Here is a 21614-nt window from a genome sequence, read left to right as displayed (position 1 = left end):
AGATCCATCAAGCTGGTGTCAACTCTTAGGTCTCGCAGAATAGCATTCATTGTGCTGTAATCAGATCCATCCATCTTGCTGCTGGCAGTCTTTTTCCTCTTTTTCCTTCCGCTATTTATTCAACTCAGTTGTTAATATCTTAATTCTAGTTCACTCTAGTGAAACCAAATACCATTCAGTATTAGCAGAGTTTCGTGGTAGAACCTTTCCAATCAGTGGTGGGTTTCAATTTTTTTTAGAATCTCTTCTGTAGGTGTGGCCTGCTTTGTTGGAGTGGCTTGCCAGCCATGTGACCGAGTGGGATTGGCTTGCCAGCCATGTGACCAAGTGGGAGTGCTTTGGAAGTCATGTGACTGGGTGGGTGTGGCCAACTTGTAAAATGTGGTGAAACTCACTTAACAACGCTCTTGCTTAGCAACCAAAAGGTTGGCTCAGAAAGTCTGGCATTTGAATCACGCAAGTCTTAAAGCTGTCAAGTTACAAGACTCTTGCACCCCTAAACCTCTGGAAAAAAAACCCAGGGATGTTCAAACTTGACAGCTTTAAGACTTGTGGACTTCAACTCCCAGAATTCCTCCTCTCGCGCTTCATCTTGATGATGTGCGGACGGACGGAGGCAGGGAGCTGGAACCGGTACTAAACGGCACTGTAGATTTGTGGAATCTCTTCTACAGAAGATGTTAGAACTGGCAGGAACCCTGCTTCCAATGTAACTGCCTGTCATACCCTTTCCAGGGTAAGAGTTTATTTTTGTTTCCTTCCTTGTGCAGTATAGTGTCATTTATATCATATTGTCACCATGCCATCCTCTGGTTTGTGCCGAAATAGATCCCCTATTTGTTGGTCTATCACCATCTATTTTGTTGTCATTTTAATGGCAATTAAGGGCTGATATATAATATATGCTAATATTTTAGTTGGATGTATGAAGCTGCATTATATTGAGATAGTAGGGACATTTTCTTATTAGGCTCACGTCATAGCAGTCATAGGACAAATTCACATCATTTCCTTTGATAATAATGCAAAAATAGTTTGCCATTGCTGTCTTCTGAGGAGTTTTTTCTATATAAGTCTACAGTATTGGGCTTTCCTGTTGATCTTTTTTCCCAGGATTAACCAGTTCCAATTCTGCATATGTATTTTTTACAGATCAGTCAAGGTTTGCTAGATTCCTGTCTACTGTCAATACCGTATTCTAGGCAGTTGGTTGCCTTTAAATAGAGTGAAATGAATGGGCAAACCTCACACATTTATAGAAGGCAGACAATATCTGAGCTGAATGCACTTCTTGCAAGGATGTTTGTATTGATGTATTAGGAGTCCGGTAGCACTTTTTCCAGCTAACACATTTCTTAAAGAGGCATAACCTTTGTGAACTACATTATTGTAAAAAAAGTATTTCATTTTCCTCTATTTTAAAATAATAGATTAGGCTTTTTGATCCAATTCTCACCAGAGGGGCACTCTTTTCCCTATCCACACACCTCAAAACTTCAAGGGCCAAGAGGTGATGTCACATTCCTTCTCCCTCCCTTCTTTGTAAGACCATAGGTGTATGGGTTACTATTTTTCTCATGGGCTACTATTAAGGGGAAAGATGCCCGGTAAAGTAATCACCCCAAGAAAATAGGTGATGACAGCCAAAACAACTAAGCATAACACCAAAGCAGGAAGGTGAGTCAAGGTGTAGGGGGAAAATAGTAGACTTCTGTTGGAGGTTGTTGAGACCACTGCAAAAGGAGAGCATGCCTGCAGGGCAGATCCATGTCTCAGAGCAATGTGTGATCTTGTCTTTTGCTCTGTTCTTTTCTCTTGCCAAGGCCGAACACTTAATCTCAGTGAGCGTTAAATGTGATATGCTTTTTGAGTACATTGGCAGGAGATGTCAGGAATCAATCCTGGGATTTTCTATAGGCAAGTCATTTGTTCTGCAGCAAAGATTTTAAATGTTCTGTTAAGAGTCATTTTGAAAATTGCAATCAAGCATTGTATAACTTACCATTATATAATGATAAAAAGATTACTGTTCTATAGATTTATCACATAGTGTGATTCTGTCTATATCCTTCAAACACTTGAGGCTGTGGAAAGGGTTCCTTCCTGTGCCTCCATCAGTCACTTTGTCTCAAACTATTCCTATAAATGTAGTGTGATAAATCTAGCTATAACCACTGACTGAAAAATCTGCTAAAAGAATAGAACAGACAGGTCAACATAGTTTTCGCTTCTGATAAAACCAGTTAATCTAATAGGTACAAGTAGAATGTCTAGCCTTCAATCTTGCAATTCAGATTTGCATGAAAAATAATATGCAGTGCATTTTGAGAGCTCATACACAGTACTGGAATGGTCAGCACTGGCATGAAAATTGATATTTTAGCCTAGTGTTTATATTAGCTTCTGTACTGAGGGAATGAGGCAATTCAGAATATCTGAAAAGCCTAATTTTACTCATCCTATAATCCTAGGGAGGCAGTGGCTCAGTGGGTAAGACACTGAGTTTGTCGATCAGAGAGGTTGACGGTTCGAATCCCTAACTCTGTATAACGGAGTGAGCTCCCGTTACGTCCCAGCTTCTGCCAACCTAGCAATTCGCAAGCATGTAAAAATGCAAGTAAAAAAATAGGGACCATTTTTGGTGGGAAAGTAACAGCATTCTGTGCGCCTTTGGCGTTTAGTCGTGCTGGCCACATGACCACAGAGATGTCTTCAGGCAGCGCTGGCTCTTTGGTTTTGAAACAGAGATGAGCACCGCCCCCTAGAGTCAGGAACAGCAAACACATATGTGCAAGGGGAATCTTTACCTTATAATCCTGCTGGTTCATCAGTGTGGATACAAAAGTCATTGGAACCATACCTTACTAAGTAAGTTTTTCTTTTCTGGGAAACATTTACCAGTCCCCACCATTTTCTCTGAAACAATTTTTTTTATTGTTCAAAGATTGAAGTTCAAAGTGTCTGATAATTCTCTACAGTTTAATTTGTGGGCAAGGTTAGTGCCAGGATAAAGTCCTTTTCAGGAGGAAGGGAGAGGCATCTGGCACTGCTGTTTTATGTTACTTTTGCAGTAGTTTTGAGGGAAAGGAAGGGAAGGAGTCTGGGAACTGTCTGCTTTAAGCAGAATCAGTTTCGCTTATGATAGTAATTAGGATTAGGATAGAAGGATATTAATATTTTGTATTGTCCTAGGAATACATAGAACGGGTTCTTACTTCAGTCCATATTTTTTCTGATTTTTATTCATTCATTTTTATGATGTCCATTTAAATTTAGCATTGTGATCATCCAATTGCATTTTTTTTTAAAAAAAAAACTAATTTTGAAGACTTGGATTAGCAATGTGATCTTTTGCAATTGAAGTTTAGAGTGGGCAAAGTCCAATTCATAGTTTGTTTTAAAGAAGAAATTGTATCATACTTGCTTTCCTCAGCCATTAGGTAAGCAATTTATCTAAATAGCAGTTTTAATCAAGTTTAATGCTATCTTTCTGCATGCAACTGTCAACAAGATATGTAAATCTAAACTCTAAAGGTCTGTAATAATCAGCTAGGTTATTGGATTTGTTTACGGATCATACCTTATGGCTTTTCTTTGATAATAGTATATGTCTGGCATTTATTCCTAGTTAAACGTTAATTAGTAAATATATAGTAAAGTTGTCTCCATTGCTAACAAGAATGTGTTGCACTGTTTGTATAGTGGAATGCATGTATTAAATAAATGCTGACTAGTCATTTGTTGCATATTACTCAATTACAAAAATATACATCTCTTATTTGATGAGTGGAGAGAGTGCTTTTAAGTGGAGCATATGACACTAAACATAATATTTGGAAGGATTTCATTTTTTAAAAAAAATATAGGCATAAGGTGGAGAGATATTTTATCTTAGCTTGAAGTCTGATTTTGAAGAGTGGCATACTGTTGGAAAAATAAAATAAAGCACAGACAGATATATTCAAACTTTCTCTCCCAAGCTGTGCTCTGAACAGCTGTTTCTAACTTTGCAACTCTTTAGAATTTCTTTTCCAAAAGATATTGGTAGCATAGGTACAATTTTAATTGGGAACAAGGATAGGAAGGGAAGATTAAACCAGCTGTCATATTATAATTCCAAAGAAAATTGTGATATGGTGGGTTTGGGATTAAAAAATTAAACATTTATATGTTTACAAGAGTCATTTTTGGTTTGGCTTTCACAAGGCTGCTTGTAAGTTACTTATGACAATGTAGATATTTCAACTAGGGACTTGTTGATACATAGCTTACTCTTTTAACTTTACAGTAACATCAGTGTAAAAATTTTTTGAATCTTTGCCTAATGACCACAGTTGGGACCAGAATCTTAATTGTTGAATGAAGCCGTTATTAAACGAAAGTCACTTGATTGCTTTCCTCAATAACAGCAATCTTAGCACTGCAGGGGTTAAGCAATCTTATGAGTCGTTAAGCAGATACTGCCTCGTGTAAGGAGTGCAGAGTGCCTCAGGGGGATGGGGAAGACTTGGGAGGCTTGGCACAGGCTACGTGGGAGGCTTGGCACAGGCTACGTGGGAGGCTTGGCATAGGCTATGTGTGACTCTCCACTCAATCCAAGATTTCTTAGCCCTGATTAGGGAGACACTCATGTGTAGTTATTTTGGGCCTCCACGGGCCGCCTCCACCCTTCCTGAGGCACCTTCACTCCTTAATTTACAGTACCTCACTGTCTCTCCACTTTTATTGGGTGGCAGCAGTTTGTGACCCTCCCTACTGGCTTCCCCGTTGACTTTCTGAGGAAGGCAACAGGGAATATTGCAAATGAATGAGGGGCACTTGGCAGCCAACCATTAGTGCAGAAAAGTTGATTGTGGGGCCCCTGCAACAGCCATAACGGCAAGAACAGGTTAAAAATTTCATTTTTTCAGTGCCATCATAATTTCAAATGACTGAGTGAATGGTCATTCAGTGAGGACTGCCTGCAGAATAAATGGAGAATAAGCATATAAACTCATTTGTTTATAAGCACAGCATCAGTGTTGTCTTCTTTATAGTAGCTATTAAAGCAATTTAGAAAATGTGGGAATAATCAAAAAATGGTAAGAATCTTTTTCTTTTCACAAAGAGCACCTTATTGAGATTCAATTTGAATTCTAAATTTATATGATATGCCATCTTTCAAACTTAAAGGTAGATGTGTGTGTGTGTATGTATGTAGTTAGTTACAAAAGCAGGTAGCTTAGCAAATTTTGTGTGGTTGATACTGGTTTAAAAAAAACTTGCTATTAAGGATACATTTTTCTTTTTTGTAGCTTTTAAATTTTCGTAAGGTTAAAGAAATCTGAAATTTTATTTCTAAGCCTCATATTTGAGACATGCAAATACACTTTGCCACATGTAAATCGATTTTCCTTGTTTGTTGGTAAACACAACAGCTTCTATCAGAGTTTTCCAATAATGGTATTTGAACTAGAAAGCTCATAGACTGGAATTCAAGTACATAGCTCTTGATAAAGTAGTTTGTAATAGGTGGTAAAAAAAAACCCTGCTAGTATAAAGAAAACCAGCATCTTTACTTACAATCATATATGTGTGTGTGTATTTTCGTAGATTTTCATGGGTGTAGGTATGCTGGTCTTGTTGTATTCGGGTCTTTTACCGTGTAAGATTGAGATTGTCTTTGCAACGTTTCGGCGAGGTCTCACTTGCCATCTTCAGGCTGGGTTTTGGGCTTAAAGTGTGGTTGGAGTTGCCGTCTTTCTATAAATCTTGGTGTTTGTGTGTGTGGAGTGCTAGCTTTGTTTCTGTAAGTGGAATGATTAGTTGTGTGGTTGTATCATGATTGGTAGATTGGTGCTGATTGTTGCTGGCTGTGTGTCCGTTGTTGTTTCGTGTTGTAACGGCCTGGGTGGTGGGTGGGGCTCGTTTGTTGATTAGGGCTGGTTTCCAGATGTCTGGTAGGCAGGAGGTATCGTCACATTTATTCATGTTGTGGGGGTTCTCTATTTCGATAGCTACCATAATCATTCTCTTGTTGAAGTGTTCAGTTTTGGAAATTAACCTGGTTCCTTCAAAATTAATTTCATGTCCTGTAGCTTTAAGGTGCTGGAAAAGGGAGGAAGTTTTTCCCCCCTTTTTTTTACTGCATTCTTGTGTTCTGCGATGCGTGCATTTATTCTCCTGTTCGTTTGTCCTATGTATGTTGCAGGGCAGATTTTTCCTGGTATTTCATAGACTCCTTGGTTTTCTAGCTGGGTTTTGTCTTTGGGGTTTCTTAAGATGTTGGCTATTTTTTGGTCAGTGTTGAAGGCTGTCTTGATATTGTGTTTGTGGAGATACAAAAGCCAGCACTCCACACACACAAACACACACACACCAAGATTTATAGAAAGACGGCAGCTCCGATCACATTTTAAGCCCCAAACCCAGCCTTTTTGTGGGAAGATTGTAGTAAATGAGTCTCAGATCCTTTATTTTGGATCTTTCTCAATCTAGCCCTTATAATGCACAGATATGTAGAATATCTAGACCTATTTCTAGGAATTCATGACAATCTTGACATTAATTAAACATTAATTATTGTATGCAGTCATCACACTACCTGGTATGTTCACAGAGGGGATTTAATTAAGGTTTAATATCATACTGTACTGTGCTGGAAACAATGTAATGACCTCTTTCTGCAGTGCTAAGTAATAATCATTTGAATAATTGCATATTTTTCAGATCTGAAACTGCTTTTAAACTAGAAAATCTGCATTTGCTTGTCATTTTTACTGCCTTTCAATCTAAGATTGAAGAATTAAACATAGTTGTTTAGGTATTATATTAAGAAAATAAGAAATTAAATAAAAGAGTAAAAAAAAAAGCATTAACAAGAAAGATTCTCAGTTTCCAAACACTATAAATGCACTATAGGTTTGGATCCCCAAATACTAAAATAAAATTTTGGAACTATATCAAATTAAATAAAATGAAATAATTTATTAAGTTTATATGGTGCCTCTGATTTCCAGTTGACTCTGGGAAGCTCAAAATAAAACATTACAATCAAATCAATAAAACAAAAGAGGAGTTCCGGTTCCGGCGGCAGCGGCGACGGGCAGCTCTTTGCCCGCTTCGGCTCTCCGGTGGGCTTCCCCACTCCTTGGGGGGCACAGGACACCCCTCAGAGGGGTCCTGCCGGAGGGGCGGCATCGCGGGGAGCTCCTGCAGCGGCGGCGGGCGGCGGGAGGTCTCTCGCGCGCCCAAGGCACCGGGGAGCAAGATCGGAGGGCGCTTCGCGTTTCTGCGCCTCGCGCCTCGCTAAAGCCGACCGGAGAATGCAACAATAGAATGAAGCAGCTGCGGTGCGGTGAGGTTGCTTCTCTCTTCATTCCCTATTCTATATGAAGAATTACTCAGCTTTTTTTAAAAAAAAACAACTTTCGGAGTATTCTGGAGGTGCGGCTGGAGGGAGGGGGGTTTCCCCCCCCTTGGACAAGCGGCGAGGAATAATTTTGCTCTCAGCCCCTGGGGAAGGAGGAGGGGGGAGAGCCAACGAATGAAGCCTCACCCAGGTTGATGATTTTCTTTTCAACTTAATTTCACTTTCTACTGTGATTTGAGGACTTTTGGAACTTTTTAAAACTTTGTTATGCCTCTGTGCCCAAAACTGGCAGGGCAAGATGGCACACTTCCGTTGTCTTTATGAATTGTGAAACCTGACTCCACCTTTAAAATTCAGGCTTCCGGTCTTTGTCTCCGTGTCTCCCAGAGAAATCTCTTGTGGATTGGTACTTTTTGAACTTTCTAGGGGAAACCTTTCATCTATTGCCAGACTTATTAGAGAGATTCTCTTCTGCCTGGTTCTTCTGCTCCCGGACCTCACCTGCCTACCCTTCTTTTCTAACTGTTTATCTTATATATGGACTGAACTTTTAACGTTATAAAGGATGGCATCCAAAAGACCACCTCCTGGAAAACCTGGCTTTGCCACGTCTGCTCCAACATCTGCAACATCCAGTCCAGCCACACAGTCAAAGATAACAGAACTGATGCAACCCAAGACTACAGAGATGGACTTTCAACAAATGCTTCAACAAATTTTACAGGGCCAGGAGGAAATCAAGAAACAGCTAAGGGAAATGAAAGATGAAATTAAAGAAAATCAAGCCCAAATTTATAAGAACTCACAAAGACTGAACCTTGTGGAAGGGGGGGTGGAGGAGGTGAGGGGGGTGGTAGAAGCTGTGCAGAAAGGGAACAAAGATCTTGACATCCAACAGATGAAATTAGAATTTGAGAGAATGTCCTATTATCTTAGATTTCAAAATGTTATAGAAGAAGATGGGGAAAACATAAGGGACATCATGACAAACATCCTGGCTGACTACACACACAAAGAAAAACAACTGATGGGGTGGGATATAGACCTGGTTTATAGAGTGAACTCAGCTTACGCTAGAACACACAATGTACCCAGGGAGGTTCACATTAAATTCCTTAGAAAAAGCACAAGAGATGAAATTCTGGGTGTACAAAGGGGGCAAGCATTGACATATCATGATATGGAGATAACCATTCTGAAGCAGATCCCTAAGAAGATTAGAGAAAAAAGAAAAAATTATTCGCAATTAGCGAATAAATTATACCAGAAAGGGGTGTGGTTTAGATGGTTGATGCCTGAAGGTATGCTGATATTCTGGGAGGAGACAAGAATTAGAATTAATTCACCCATAGAGGCGCAGGCCTTTATGGAAAAAAATAAAACACTCCTAGAGAAACCACCAGATACCACAACGGACACGCAGGACACGGGAGGGGCCAGAGCTCTGCCAGTGGAGGGAGATGGGGCAATAGCAAGAAGACTCAGATCACAAAAATAAACAAGAAAATCATATTATTATAAACTGACCGAAAGTGAAAACGGAATTATATTTGGATTTTATACTGTAATGTTTAATTTGATTGAATTTAATAATAGAACTAATATGCTGATTGTAATCAATTATATACTAATGCATTATATATAAATTTATACTATGGGTATGGAGGGAGGGGGACCACACACACTTTGCAACTGCCAAAATTTGTATACCTGTCCATTTACCCTTTTCCCTATAAATCTTGAAAAACCAATAAAAATTTTATTATAAAAAAAATAATAATAAAACAAAAGAGATAAAGATAAAAGATGGGAAGTGTGATGAAGGGAGGGGTCTCAATCTCCCTCATCAAAGGCCTGAATGAAGATCTTCTCGTTCTTGCAAACAACAGCAGAGTGGAGGCCTTCTGGATCTTGGTGGGAAACTCATTCTTGATCCCTTGAGAGGGGGCTGTTCAATTTTAACATAGATGGTCTCTTTGACCCATCTTTCAAACCAGTGGTCTTCTCTGTATAGAATGTCATTTTTTGGGTTTTTAAATCTATTTGTATTATAGTTTTGGTTAAATGATTTGAAAGGGATGCTTTGCAACGTTAGCATAAGCAAAACATCTCTAGTATCTAGTATTAAAACAGCCAGGGACGTGCGGTCAGGGGAGGCAGGGGAGGCAGAGCCTCACCTCTCATCATGAAATAATAATATATAATAATAATATCCACGAGGGAGTTTCATATATATAAGAGGAAGAGGTGGGAGGAGGAGGAGCGCACGGGGGGCAGTGCCAGCTGGGCAACCGGCGGAGGCAGGAGGGTTCTTGGAAGCGCCAATAACCTTCCTGCCTCCGCTGTACTTTGAGCGCTCCTCGCGACTGCAATAGACGTCCAGAAGTGGCAGGGGCTTGATGACGTCGCCACAGCTGCTATGCACGGACGGACGGAGGTAGCCAGAGTGGCGCCGAGGCAGTCCGGCGGACGAGCGACCGAGAATCAGGCTGCCTGATCCTCCATCGCTCGCTCGCTCGCCCGGACCCCTTGGCGCCACTCTGGTTACCTCTGTCCGGCCGCGCCCAGCAGCAACGTCGGCGACGTCATCAAGACGAAGTGGCTTGGAGGCAAAGTGCTTTTCAGTGCTTTTCTGTGCGTCTGGCGTTTAGGTAGATAGCTGGATGTCCTAAATGCCAGACGCACAGAAAAGCACTGAAAAGCAGCTGCTGTTGGGGATCGTGGAGCGCGAGCCGGCGGAGCGTGCTCAGGAAGGTGGGGAATGGGATCACGTGTGCTGGAGGATGAGGCAGCCTCAGCCTCCAGCTCATGTGGTCCCATTCCCCGCCTTCCTGATGACGTCACCAGCCTCACCAGCCATAAACCTCACCGCACGTCACTGAAAACAGCCATGTCCTTTCAAAGCATTCATGGCTCCTCCCTCCCTTCCTTCCTTCCTCCCTTCCTTCCTCACACTAATCAGCTACATCTTTAGACTGGGTTTGACATTTTTACCCACTTATCAAATCCTTCCGAAGGATTTGGGAAAGGAAGATGTTGTTTGATGTGTTAAAGATGTTGTCACAAAATGCTATTCCAAGTAAAGCTGCCTTTTGCAATTAACTGGTGGTGATTTGGTCAATACCGATGATGTTCATGTGCTTCTCCAAGTTTTTTAGAATTGCACCCAAGGCACCTATTAACATTAGTACCATCTTTGCTTTTTTTTGCCACAGTTGTTTACAATCACAATTAAGACCAGAATGTCTGTTGTAAAGCAAGGTGGTTATTAAGTGAGTTGCATGCAATTGTACAACCTTTTTGCCATGGTTGTTAAGCGAATCACTGCAGTTGTTAAGTGAATCATGAGATTGTTAAGCAAATTTGGCTTTCCCCATTGACTTAGCTTTGCTGGGAAGGTCACAAATGGCTATCCCTTGCTGCAGCCACTGTAAATGCGTGCTGGTTGCCAAGTACTAAAATTATGACTATGTGTAGATGCTGCTCAATTATGAGTGCAAAGACTGGTAATAAGTCACCTTTTTCAATGCTGTTGTAACTTTTAACTGTCATCCAATGAATGGTTGTAAGTTGAGGACTACTTTCATTTGCAGGTGTTTATATTTGGTTATTTTCTCCAGTTCTTTCTCATCTATTCTTCTGTCTCCGGGTACAGAAAAACATGTCTGGATAGGTGGACACTACAATGTCCACTATCCAGACAGGTTTTTCTTTCATATCAACAATTGTTAAGTCTGGAGTGTTGAGTGGCAGGTGCTTGTCTATTTGTATTCTAAAGTCCCAGACCATTGGGAATGACAGTTGGTCATTACTTGAACTGTTATTTTAGGAGTTGTTGCAGGATGGGCCAGTGTTGGTATTCTCACGTCCAATTGGCCTCGAGACTTGATTGAAGCTGAAGCCATGTCTCTGTGCTCCTCCTTCTGCCTCCAGTTTCAATGACGTAAGCCTCCCGAGACCCTGAAAACAAGTCACAAAGGAGACCCCTCCACCCACAGCTACTAACTAGCTAACCTAGGGTGGGAACTGGCCCATCCTGCAACAACTCCTAAAATAACAGTTCAGGTAAGGACCAACTGTCATTTTCCAGAATGAGTTGCAGGATGGTCCAGTGCGGGGACATACCCAAGCTACGTCCCATAGGGTGGGCCCCTACCTATCCTACAGGACCTGTTGTAAGACCCTTTGTCCAAGCAGACAAACAAATAACGACAGGGACGCCCAAGTCGCTGCCCTACACATATCACCTATTGGTGCTTGAGTCACCTAGGCCGCTGAAGTGGCCACGCTCCTGGCGTGAGCCATGATGCCCTCCAGCACCGGCAATTTCTGAGACTCATAAGTGAGAGCTATGGCTGACCTAATCCAGCGGCTAATGGTGGAAGAATAAATCCTCTTTTCCAGAGATGAAGGTTGGAAAGAGACAAACAAGACCTCAGATCTCCTGAAAACTGCTGTTCGCTTCAGGTAGATTTTCAAAGCGCGCCGTATGTCTAAACGGTGCCACTTGACCTCCTTCTCCCTAACTGGGTCCAGGCAGAAATCCAGACGTACAACTTCCTGCAACCGGTGAAAAATGGAATTCACCTTGGGCAAGAAAACCGGATCCAGGTGAGCACCACCCTGTTTCTGTGAGAGATGCATAGATCCTCCCTGGAGGAGAGAGCCCCCAGTTCGTACATGCGCCTAGCAGATGTACTGCCACCAGGAACGCCACCTTAAATGTGAGCAACCTATGGCTAAAGGGAATAAAACCATAAAAGCAGGGGGATCTGGGACAGGGGTGTCTTCATTATCAGACAGATCTGGGTCTCTCTGGGCCCAGAACTGATCCCACACTGGCCAGGAAGAGAGAAATAGGTTGGACCACTGGTTGGCTAGGTGGATGCCCCTGAGAAGAACTGGCCCTTGGATTCTTAGCCCCCTCCTGCGAGGAAGGCCTAGGGGCATGTCATTGCAGGCATGCATCGATGCCATTCGAGATGGCCCTCTCAATGAGATTTTGGAGACTCACAGGTAGGTCCTCCACATCCAAATCATCCCAGCTAGGCCTACCCTGGTCCAAGCTGGCTTGTGGGGCCAAAACAGGCCTAGACACGGTATTCCTCCCAGACTGGGCCCTGTGCAGGCTGGGATCTTCATGATCAGAGCACTGATCCTCCACTGAGAGGGGTGGAGAAGGGGAAGCCTCCCCAAACATCTCACCCAACGAATCGGGGAAGCCCGGTGGTGAAAGGTCTCTAGATGCACCCCCCAATGGAGATCTGGACCTTGGGGAAGAGCTCAATCTGCCCTGCCAGGCCCTAAGCGTCTCAGCCCTGAAGAAAGTCTTGGTCAAGGCCTTATGCTTCCTTAGCTCATCCCTCTCAGTAGCACGCGAAGGGCGATTGGCAGCCGATGCCTTCTTCCTCCTGGAGGAAGCTGTAGGCCACTGCCACGAAGAAGTACCCTCCCCAGGGGACATTGGAGGAGAAGGAGACCTCCCACCACCATCCGCCATCTTGCCCACATGGTGCGTCTTATACTCATGACCCTCTTTGTGCCTGCTCCCTTGACGATCCGCTCTCATTCTGCACCACCCCCGCAGCATGCCGGAGCACTCCGGGACACTGCACTCTCCCCGCTCATCGACACTCCCGCGGCGCTGCAGGGAAGCGGCGTGAGGCTGTCGGGCTGGAAATCCCAAGCCTAGAAGCCCCAAAACCGCACGATTGAACTCGAAAGGCCACCACGTGGCTGCCGGCTCAAAATGGCCGCCGGAATGGCATCCGAGCCTCCGGAGTCCCCAGGCTCCCAAAAGCAAACCCCAGGTGGTTGGGAACCACAGCCACCCCCAGGGATACTCACAAGCAAATGGAGGTATGGTAGCAAGGAAGGGAAAGGCAGGGTGAGGTGAGGAGGGTCCAAGAAAAGAATAAAATATTTAGGAGCTCAAAGAAATGTGTCTCGTCTCAGGCCAGACTGGATTGAAACTGGAGGCAGAAGGAAGAGCACAGAGGCATGGCTTCAACTTCAATCCAGTCTCAAGGCTAATTGGACATGAGAATACCAGCACTGGACCATCCTGCAATTCACTCCGGAAAATGCAGAAGCTTTTTCAGTTTGTATTAATTTGTCTCTTTTGTTATCCCACTAGTTCTTTCTCACAAACAAATCATATTTCTTACAGACAATGCACCATTTTTGCTGCTTGACCATGCCATTGTTTGTAGTTTGTGTCAGTGTAGTCTTCTCGCAGCAGCTAACTAGCAGTCCACAATTTCTTCAGCTTCTTTGCAAAGCCTTTCTATTGCTATCTTTTAAATTCTGACTTTGGATCTTAAGGACTGGTCTTGTGCAGCCAGAGAGCAGCTTCTCTGTCTCTTTCTTCAACTTTCCTGCTTTTAGCCATTTCCAGGTCTCCTTGTTATCTGCTTTGCCTCAGTAAGCTTTCATGGTATAATAGCTTTAGTACATCTTCTTCACTGTGCTTCATATATTCATCCAATGACTGTTTTTCTTCTTCAGCTGTCTAGTGTACCTTCCACACCTACCTATTTTTCTTGGTAAAAATAGTCTGTCAGCATCCCTGTATGGCTGAAGGGCATAATTCATTGTCATTATATTTCTGACGTTACTATCCAGGGCTTTTAGTTCTGCTTGAACCCAGTCCACTATTCCAACTATGTAACTAATGACTGGAATGGCCCAGGTATTAATTGCTTTGATGGCATTTCCTCCACTGAGTTTGGACTTTTAAGATCATCTTAGCTTTCATGGTATGTTCATTTCAAACTTTCTTTGTGACTTTAGCCCGCTTGATGCTGTCATCCTGAAACTTGCCCTGACAATTGTAGCAATCACCTTCATCTAGTTTCTTGATGTTATTTCCATTGGACATCTTGATTAATTTAATTAAAAAAAACCAGAGCTTGGAATGTGACATCTTGGCATACATTGGTCATTTTGATCAACATAGTTAGGAACAACTGTTTATTGGTCAGTTTTTTCCCCACAAGAAACAGTATATTGTTTCATGTAACATTGCTCTACTTGACATGCTGCAGTTAACCTTTCTGTATTTTTAAGTTGAGCTTGATTTTGCACATTCATTCATATAGGTCCCAATTTGCAGTTGAAGTTTCAATTAGCAAATATATGCAATAGTCATGCTCAAGGTGACCTTTGAGAAGTAGATTTTCCAGTGAGTCTGGACTTGAATAAATTATTATTATTTTTTAACATAAAAATATTCAGAGGTCTGCAGATGCATATACTATTAAATTTTAATTTTAGTCATCTTGTATATGTTGCCGTGGTAGTGTTTCTTAAGAATGCAAAAAAAAAATAGGACCTTCTCAATTGTGATTCAGTCATGAGCTCTTTCTGCTATAAAATGTGGGTCTAGGTCCCTTACGTTGCTTCTCAACAGATTGTAATGACTTTAGTATTCAGATCAGCTTCAAATTGCTGGTTGGAGTCAGGAGCTTTAAAATTGTAATTGGTTAGTACTGTAATTTTTATAGTTTACATTGAGATTTCTGAATGCTGATATGTTTTATATTAGAATGTATAATGTTGATTTAAAATGTATTGTCTGACCATACTGTAGAATGTTTTGTACTTGCTTAGAAAAGCAGGAATTAAATGACCGTCTGAATGTTGTATAGTGCTGTATAGTGCTGTAAACTTTCTACTGGATATAATGTATTTCAATTACTTGCCTTATATTCTTAGATTCCACTATATTTCTACAAAATGTACATTGTAAATAATATTTATTTTCTTATTTAGTTTATGGCATCTCATACTAGCAATATACAGTATATTAACATTTCCACTAGATTAGTAGAACTGAATAAAATTTAACTGATAAGATCTATGTTCTTCTATATCAGTGATGGCGAACCTATGGCACGCGTGCCACAGGTGGCACATGGAGCCATTTGTCAGGGCACTTGAGGCACTGCACTGTCAGCTGGCCAGCGCACCTGTGCGTGCTGGCCAGCTGAGTTCACCCTTTTTAAAAGCCATTTTTCGCTCTCCCCAGGCTCCAGAGCCTTTATAGGAGCCTGGGGAGGGCGAAAAGAGCCTCCCTCACCCTCACCCCCCGAAGGCCCTCCGGAGGCTTCATGAGCTTCCCTGAACCCTCCGGAGCACAAAAAAACAGCCCTACGGGCAAAACAGAAGTTCGGGAACAGACTTCCGGTTTGCTCGGAGGGTCATTTTGACTGCTCCGGAGGCTTCAGGGAAGCGTCCTGAAGGTCCCTCAAGCCTCCGGAGGGCTTCCGGGGGAGTTGGGGAGGCTGTTTTTGCCCTCCCCAGGCTGCTATAAAGCCTCTGGAGCCTGGGGAGGGCGAAAAAAACATGCAAAAATGGGGGGTCGCGCTTGTAATGCGCGCATGTACACTGGGAGGGTCGCGCATTACATTATGGGTGCGGCACACCTGCACACTACCCCCCTGTGCTCCCCCCACTTATGGCACGTGAGCCAAAAAAGATTCGCCATCACTGTTCTATATCAATGTCTAGAACATGTAACCATTGAAGCGCATTATTGTTTATATTAAAACAAATCAGATGCAGGACCAGTATATGCCTTCTTATACAGTAACTGTTGGCAGTCAATATAAACAATGCCATGTTTGAACCAGTTTTCATTTTTTAAATATGAAATTTAAATTCCATTTGGACTATATTTTAGACTACATATAGTTCTCAATTTATGACCATAATTGGGACAGGGACTTCCTTCATTAAGCAATAAATTCGTTAAGTGAGCCTCACTTGATTTTACTTTTCTTTTGCCACAGTTGTTAAGTGAACCACATAGCCAATAAGTGGATCCAGCTTCCTCCATTGACTTTACTTATCAGAAGCCTTCTCCCCAAAAGATTGCAAATGGAAGCCACACGATCCCAGCAACTATCGTAAATACATGCCAGTTATCAATTGCTTGAATTTTGATCACATGACCCCAATGATGCTCTAATGGTCATAACCATGAGGACAAGTCATAAGTCATTTTTTCAGTAGGGTTGTAACTTTGAATGGCTTTTAAACAAACGTTAGTAAATAAAGGACAACTTTTACTGGATGGTTCTTTCTTGACATGACTTTGCAAATTTTTATACATAGAATTTTCATGAACTCTCAAGAATCTAAAACATTGTAATGATTTTTTTATTTAAAACCAAAGACACTAGAACTGTTGTGTTTGCCAAATATAAAGAATAAACTTTTTTTGAGGAAAAAAAGGCTTTATCTATACCAATGTAAATTAAGTAAATTAGATGGGTAAAATGTTTCTATGTCTCTTTCCTATATTTTGTGAGACAGCTAGTCAGATTCTTTTGTTTTAAAAGGTTAGTTATTTTATTGGCAGGCTGAATTACAAATGCTGAATTAGAGAGATGATTCATGTATAGCCTGAAGAATACCTACCAGAGTATCATGGGAGTAATAAAAAACCTGTCTAGTTTAGGGTTTAGCAGAGTTTGATTAATTAAGATTCTTCATTAATATAAGATAAGATGCATATAAGATTCTTCTGTTATAGGATTGAATTGTGATTGTATCTTTTCTGCAGATAATTGTGAGATTTTTCAGATTAAATAATGAGCTAATTTCTGTAGTCTGGATTCCGGTTTTCTGCTGAGTAGGAGCTGAATAATACAATTTTGTGATATCGTGTTTTTATTTTTCTCCAAGATGGTATTGGAAATATAAATTATTATCTTTTTTCTGGTGGCTGTTGCAAAAAAGACAGCTACATTGGGTAGCAAAAATGGGAAAGTAATTGTCACAACTAAGATTGCTCTATTGGTGAATCACTGGGCATGGGATCTGTTCAATATTGATATGGAAAAGAAGAATTTTCATCACAGATCATCCCTAGATGTAAATGGAGAGAGGTCTTGAACTGAAAGGTTAGAAATTGATTAAGTCTGACAAGTGGCTGGACATTTGGTAAGGGATGTAGGTAGAAAGAATATTGCATTACAGTACTGTCAGTTGAGTCAACATTCTTTCAAAATAAAAGCTGAAAGAAAAAATTGATCAAAAAATAAATCCAGAATAAAAGATTCAGATCCAAAGTTATTATATCACTAAAATGGAAAATCTTAACATTGGAATAAGTTCTGGTCTAACAATACTTACATTGGCCTTGTTTGGTAGGTCAGTTCTGCAGCATAGCTTCTGTACATAATCCTTATACAGAATTGTGAAATCTATCCATGTAACAGATGCTGTTTTTTCTGAAAAAGTCCAGAACTGTTAAGTTGATACTGAATTATACTTCAGTAGGATTTCAATATCTGAAGTTTCTCAGGTCTTTCCCTTCTATCACTTTAATTCTTCCCTAGTAAGGAAACAGATTGAGAAAAATAGACCAAATATTATTTGATCAATCCTTTCCAGCTCTCTCTACGCCAGCGTTCTAGACCCATCATTTTATTTAGTGTTAAGAGAATTCATCAAAACATGTTTTAAATCTGACATTTATGTGTATTTAAAATCCCTATTGTGTTGTGTTGGAGTACAGGTAGTCCTCCTCTACTTACGATTACAATTGGAGCTAGAATTTGCTATGTAAGTCATTGTGGCCCTAAGTAAGACACAATTTTATAAATATTTTTCATAAAGTTCATTCATCAAATCACCACAGTTGTTTAGGAAATGCAGTTTATCCAGCTTTTTATTGTTAGTTAATAAAAGTTCCCTGGTAAAGCAGAGTGAATATTCTACTACAGATGATTGATTGGGACCATACTTTCTTGACATACCCTTCTCTGCAGATGAGTATAAAGCTTTAGCATAGTTGTTTAATTCAATTTCTTTCTGTAAGAAATCCTAAAAATGAAACACTTCCATCAACAGAGCTATTTAAAACACAAAGCAGGTTCTAATATTTTGCTGTGAATGGCCTTCTGGGAGGGCACTGTTGGTAGGTAGCAATGTTGCCCTGTCATAGGGTGTCTGTAGAACCTCTGCACACAAAATGCCTTGTGCTGAGGATCTCTCAGAGGCAGACAATGGGTGAGGAAGATGAGAAAGGGAGGTAATTGAGATTTGTTAGCTGTCTTGAGCAGTGTATATCGTCTTGGGTCATTGCTGCTTGCGAACAAAACAAGTCTTTTACAGGTTTGCAAATATTCTTGTAGCTTAACGCTAACATGAACTATGGGCAGTAGTTGTAGGACTTTTGCTTTAAAGGCCATTTCTAGTGAGTTTTATGATGCAGAATAAATTGTATCAAACTTGAAATGGGAAAATAAGCAAGTCTTAAGGCGCTAATTTAAAAATTCAGTTTGTACTGAAAGAATCTGTAGATCTTAGGTGGTAGGTGGGAGGAGATTAAAGAAATAAGCTTCAAAATTTAATCTGATATGCTTTTGAGTTAGGGAAATTTAAAGACATTTTTGGGCTTAAAGCGTGGTCGGAGCTGCCGTCTTTCTATAAATCTTGGTGGGGGGGTAGAGTACTGGCTTTGTTTCAGTAAGTGGAATGATTGGTTGTGTGGTTGTATCATGATTGGTAGATTGGTGCTGATTGGTGCTGGCTGTGTGTCCGTTGTTGTTGTGTTGTAATGGCCTGAGTGATGGGTGGGGCTCGTTTGTTGACTAGGGCTGGTTTCCAGATGTTTGGGAGGCGGGAGGTATCGTCACGTTTATTCATGTTGTGGGGGAGTTTCTCTATTTCGATAGCTTCCATAATCATTCTCTTGGTGAAGTGTTCAGTTTTGGAGATTAACCTGGTTCCTTCAAAATTAATTTCATGTCCTGTAGCTTTAAGGTGCTGGAAAAGGGAGGAAGTTTTTTTCTTTTTTTCTTACTGCGTTCTTGTGTTCTGCGATGCGTGCATTTATTCTCTTGTTCGTTTGTCCTATGTATGTTGCAGGGCAGATTTTGCATGATATTTCATAGACTCCTTGGTTTTTTAGCTGGATTTTGTCTTTAGGGTTTCTTAAGATGTTGGCTATTTTTTGGTCAGTGTTGAAGGCTGTCTTGATACTGTGTTTGTGGGGAATTTGGGTGATTTTATCTGTGGTGCCTTTGATGCAAGGGAGGAGGGTGATGCCGTTGTCCTGTTCTGTGTCTCGGTTTTTGGGGGGAGTCTCCCTTTGGATTAGGTTGGTAATTGTTTTTCTTTGGAATCCGTTGGAGATTAATATGTTTGTGAGAGTGTGTAATTCAGTTTTCAGGTGGTCATTGTCGGCTAGACGTTTGGTTCTGGAGATGAGGGTCTTGGCTACAGAGTTGATCAGGTGGTGGTAGGATTGTGAACTGTTTATTTCTTTTGGTTTCCTAACTTACTGAAGTAATATATTCAACAAATCAGTAAAGCACAGTGTTCCGCTGGGGGTCCTGAGTACAAGCCCAGCTCGCTTAGCCATTAAACTGCCCCTATGTAAATTGTTCTATTTGAAATTAGTAAAGATTGCAAGAGTTTATTTCATCTAAAGCTGTGTTTTTTTTAGATATGGATCTATTTGCATGCAGTGAATTATTTGAAGTGCTGCAATCTTTAGAAGAGGACCGTAATCTTGAAAATGAAACCTTTTCTGGCCTTCACTTTACTGTGTGATTTATTCCCCTCCAGGGCATCCTTCTTTCTGTTTAGCATTCTGTGTGCCATACTGAGAACTGGGCCTTGTTTAATCATTTTGGTTCTTGATTGCTTCCTAGTATCCATGGGTTGCATCTTGAATCTAGTATTTTGCATTACAAATCTGGTCTCGGGAGATGGGCAGAATATATGGCTCCATCTGCCATGTCTCATTTTAGTTTTTTTCCAATGTGTTTCCATTAACAGGTGAAATACTCGGCCCTCAGAGAATTTAGTTCATGTGTCTGTACACAATTGAGTAGGAATGCTTTGCAGACAACAGTTGTGCAGCCTAATGATGAGGTGACTGCAATAGAAAATATTGAAAACTATTAATCTATTACTCATATTGCTGATAATTCCGTGGCATTTCCGTTATAATATTGTGATTTAAATCCTGTATACTGCTTCCCTGTTTTGAATTCTAAATTCTAGAGTGAATGTAAGAAAGCTAATTCAACTGTGTGATTTTTGAGTCTTTGGGAGTTAGCTGGAAATATTATAAAAATGAATTTATAGATAACTATAGTAACACTATGGTAATAATTAACTCTAACATGTTACTGAGAGTGAGACATGGCTGGGCATTAGGAAAATCTATTCCCAGTGAAAATTAAAACTAGGGTTAGGTTTAGGATTCCTTGAAGCCAGGGCTGAAAATGAACATCTGTGTTAGATTTGGAGAAGCTCTCTAATGAAATAGGTTATAGATTTCTCTTTGAATTTAGTTTGGACCACAGTAACTGCATTGCAAAATCATAATCCCAGGGGAAATTAAAGCTAGGGTTTGGGCTAGTTTCCTTGAAGACAGGGGTCTTTAGGGAAAATGAAGGATGGACAACTTTTTGTTTGGGGATTTCCTAGTTCAGAAATGTGTCTAGCTGTGTTTTAGGGAGAAAGAATCAGTTTCAATTGCCCTCCCAAGTGTCTGATGACTCTTACTAGATTTCAGCAGGATTTTGGATTATATGCTGGTGATGCTCAGCTGTACATTTCCACAGCTCTATGGAAACCTGATATGATTTGAGCCAATTGAACTTTAATTCCAAAGTTTGTTATAAAGGGAAGGTGGGGCAACAGAAAGGGCACTTCTCCCTTTAGCTGATGCTGCTTAAGGTAGGGATTGGAGCATGCCCTCCCACAGCAACCAGAGATGGACAGCACCACAGATAACTTGGCATGTAATATGTAGTATTTTATAGATGATAGCCAGCATCTTCAATTATGCATAAAAGCCTACTGGGAACCACTGCAGCTTGCAAAATAGTGGTGTCATATGGGTATACTAAGGTGTGCCCATTACTATAGTACCTGCACTGCTGCAGAGAAGAGAAATAAAGATGCTAAGGAGCCTGGAAATTAAATCCTATGAAGGAACTAAGTATATTTAGTTATTAGCTGAAGGAACTAAGAATGTTTGGCTTAACAAAGAGAAGGCTGATGGGAGACATGATAGCAGTCTTCCAATAGTTAAAGGGCTGCAACAAGGAAGAGGGCTTTTATTTATTGTCCATAACACCTGAGGGTACAATAAGATGAAACAATGTGAAAGCTCATTGGGAGGAGATCCAATCTAGAATATTGCAGATATAAAGTAAGTACTTATAATTCATTATCTTCTTGTTTGTTCACTTAGAATTATATTTTTATGATAGTCTTTCAAGTTTAATATTTC

The 21614-nt window shown here is 40.8% G+C and overlaps 1 protein-coding gene across 7 annotated transcripts in view; it reads left to right on the top strand.

Annotated features, from left to right (window-relative positions):
- The window catches only part of PTPRF (protein tyrosine phosphatase receptor type F), a 549550-nt gene that overhangs the window by 185698 nt on the left and 342238 nt on the right, over window positions 1–21614 (top strand). The window contains exon 1 of one of the 7 annotated variants that reach the window (XM_081946122.1): window positions 3068–3440. The exons of the other annotated variants lie outside the window; for them this stretch is intronic. The gene's annotated coding sequence lies outside the window, so the exon portion shown is untranslated. Of the gene's footprint in view, window positions 1–3067; window positions 3441–21614 lie in introns of those variants that run through there. 7 annotated transcript variants of the gene reach the window in all.

Source organism: Natrix helvetica (genome assembly GCF_964273705.1).
Source record: "Natrix helvetica genome assembly, chromosome: 3".
NCBI lineage: Eukaryota > Metazoa > Chordata > Lepidosauria > Squamata > Natricidae > Natrix > Natrix helvetica.
The sequence above is the reverse complement of the archived record's forward strand: the minus strand, read 5'-3'. Positions and strand labels throughout refer to the sequence as shown.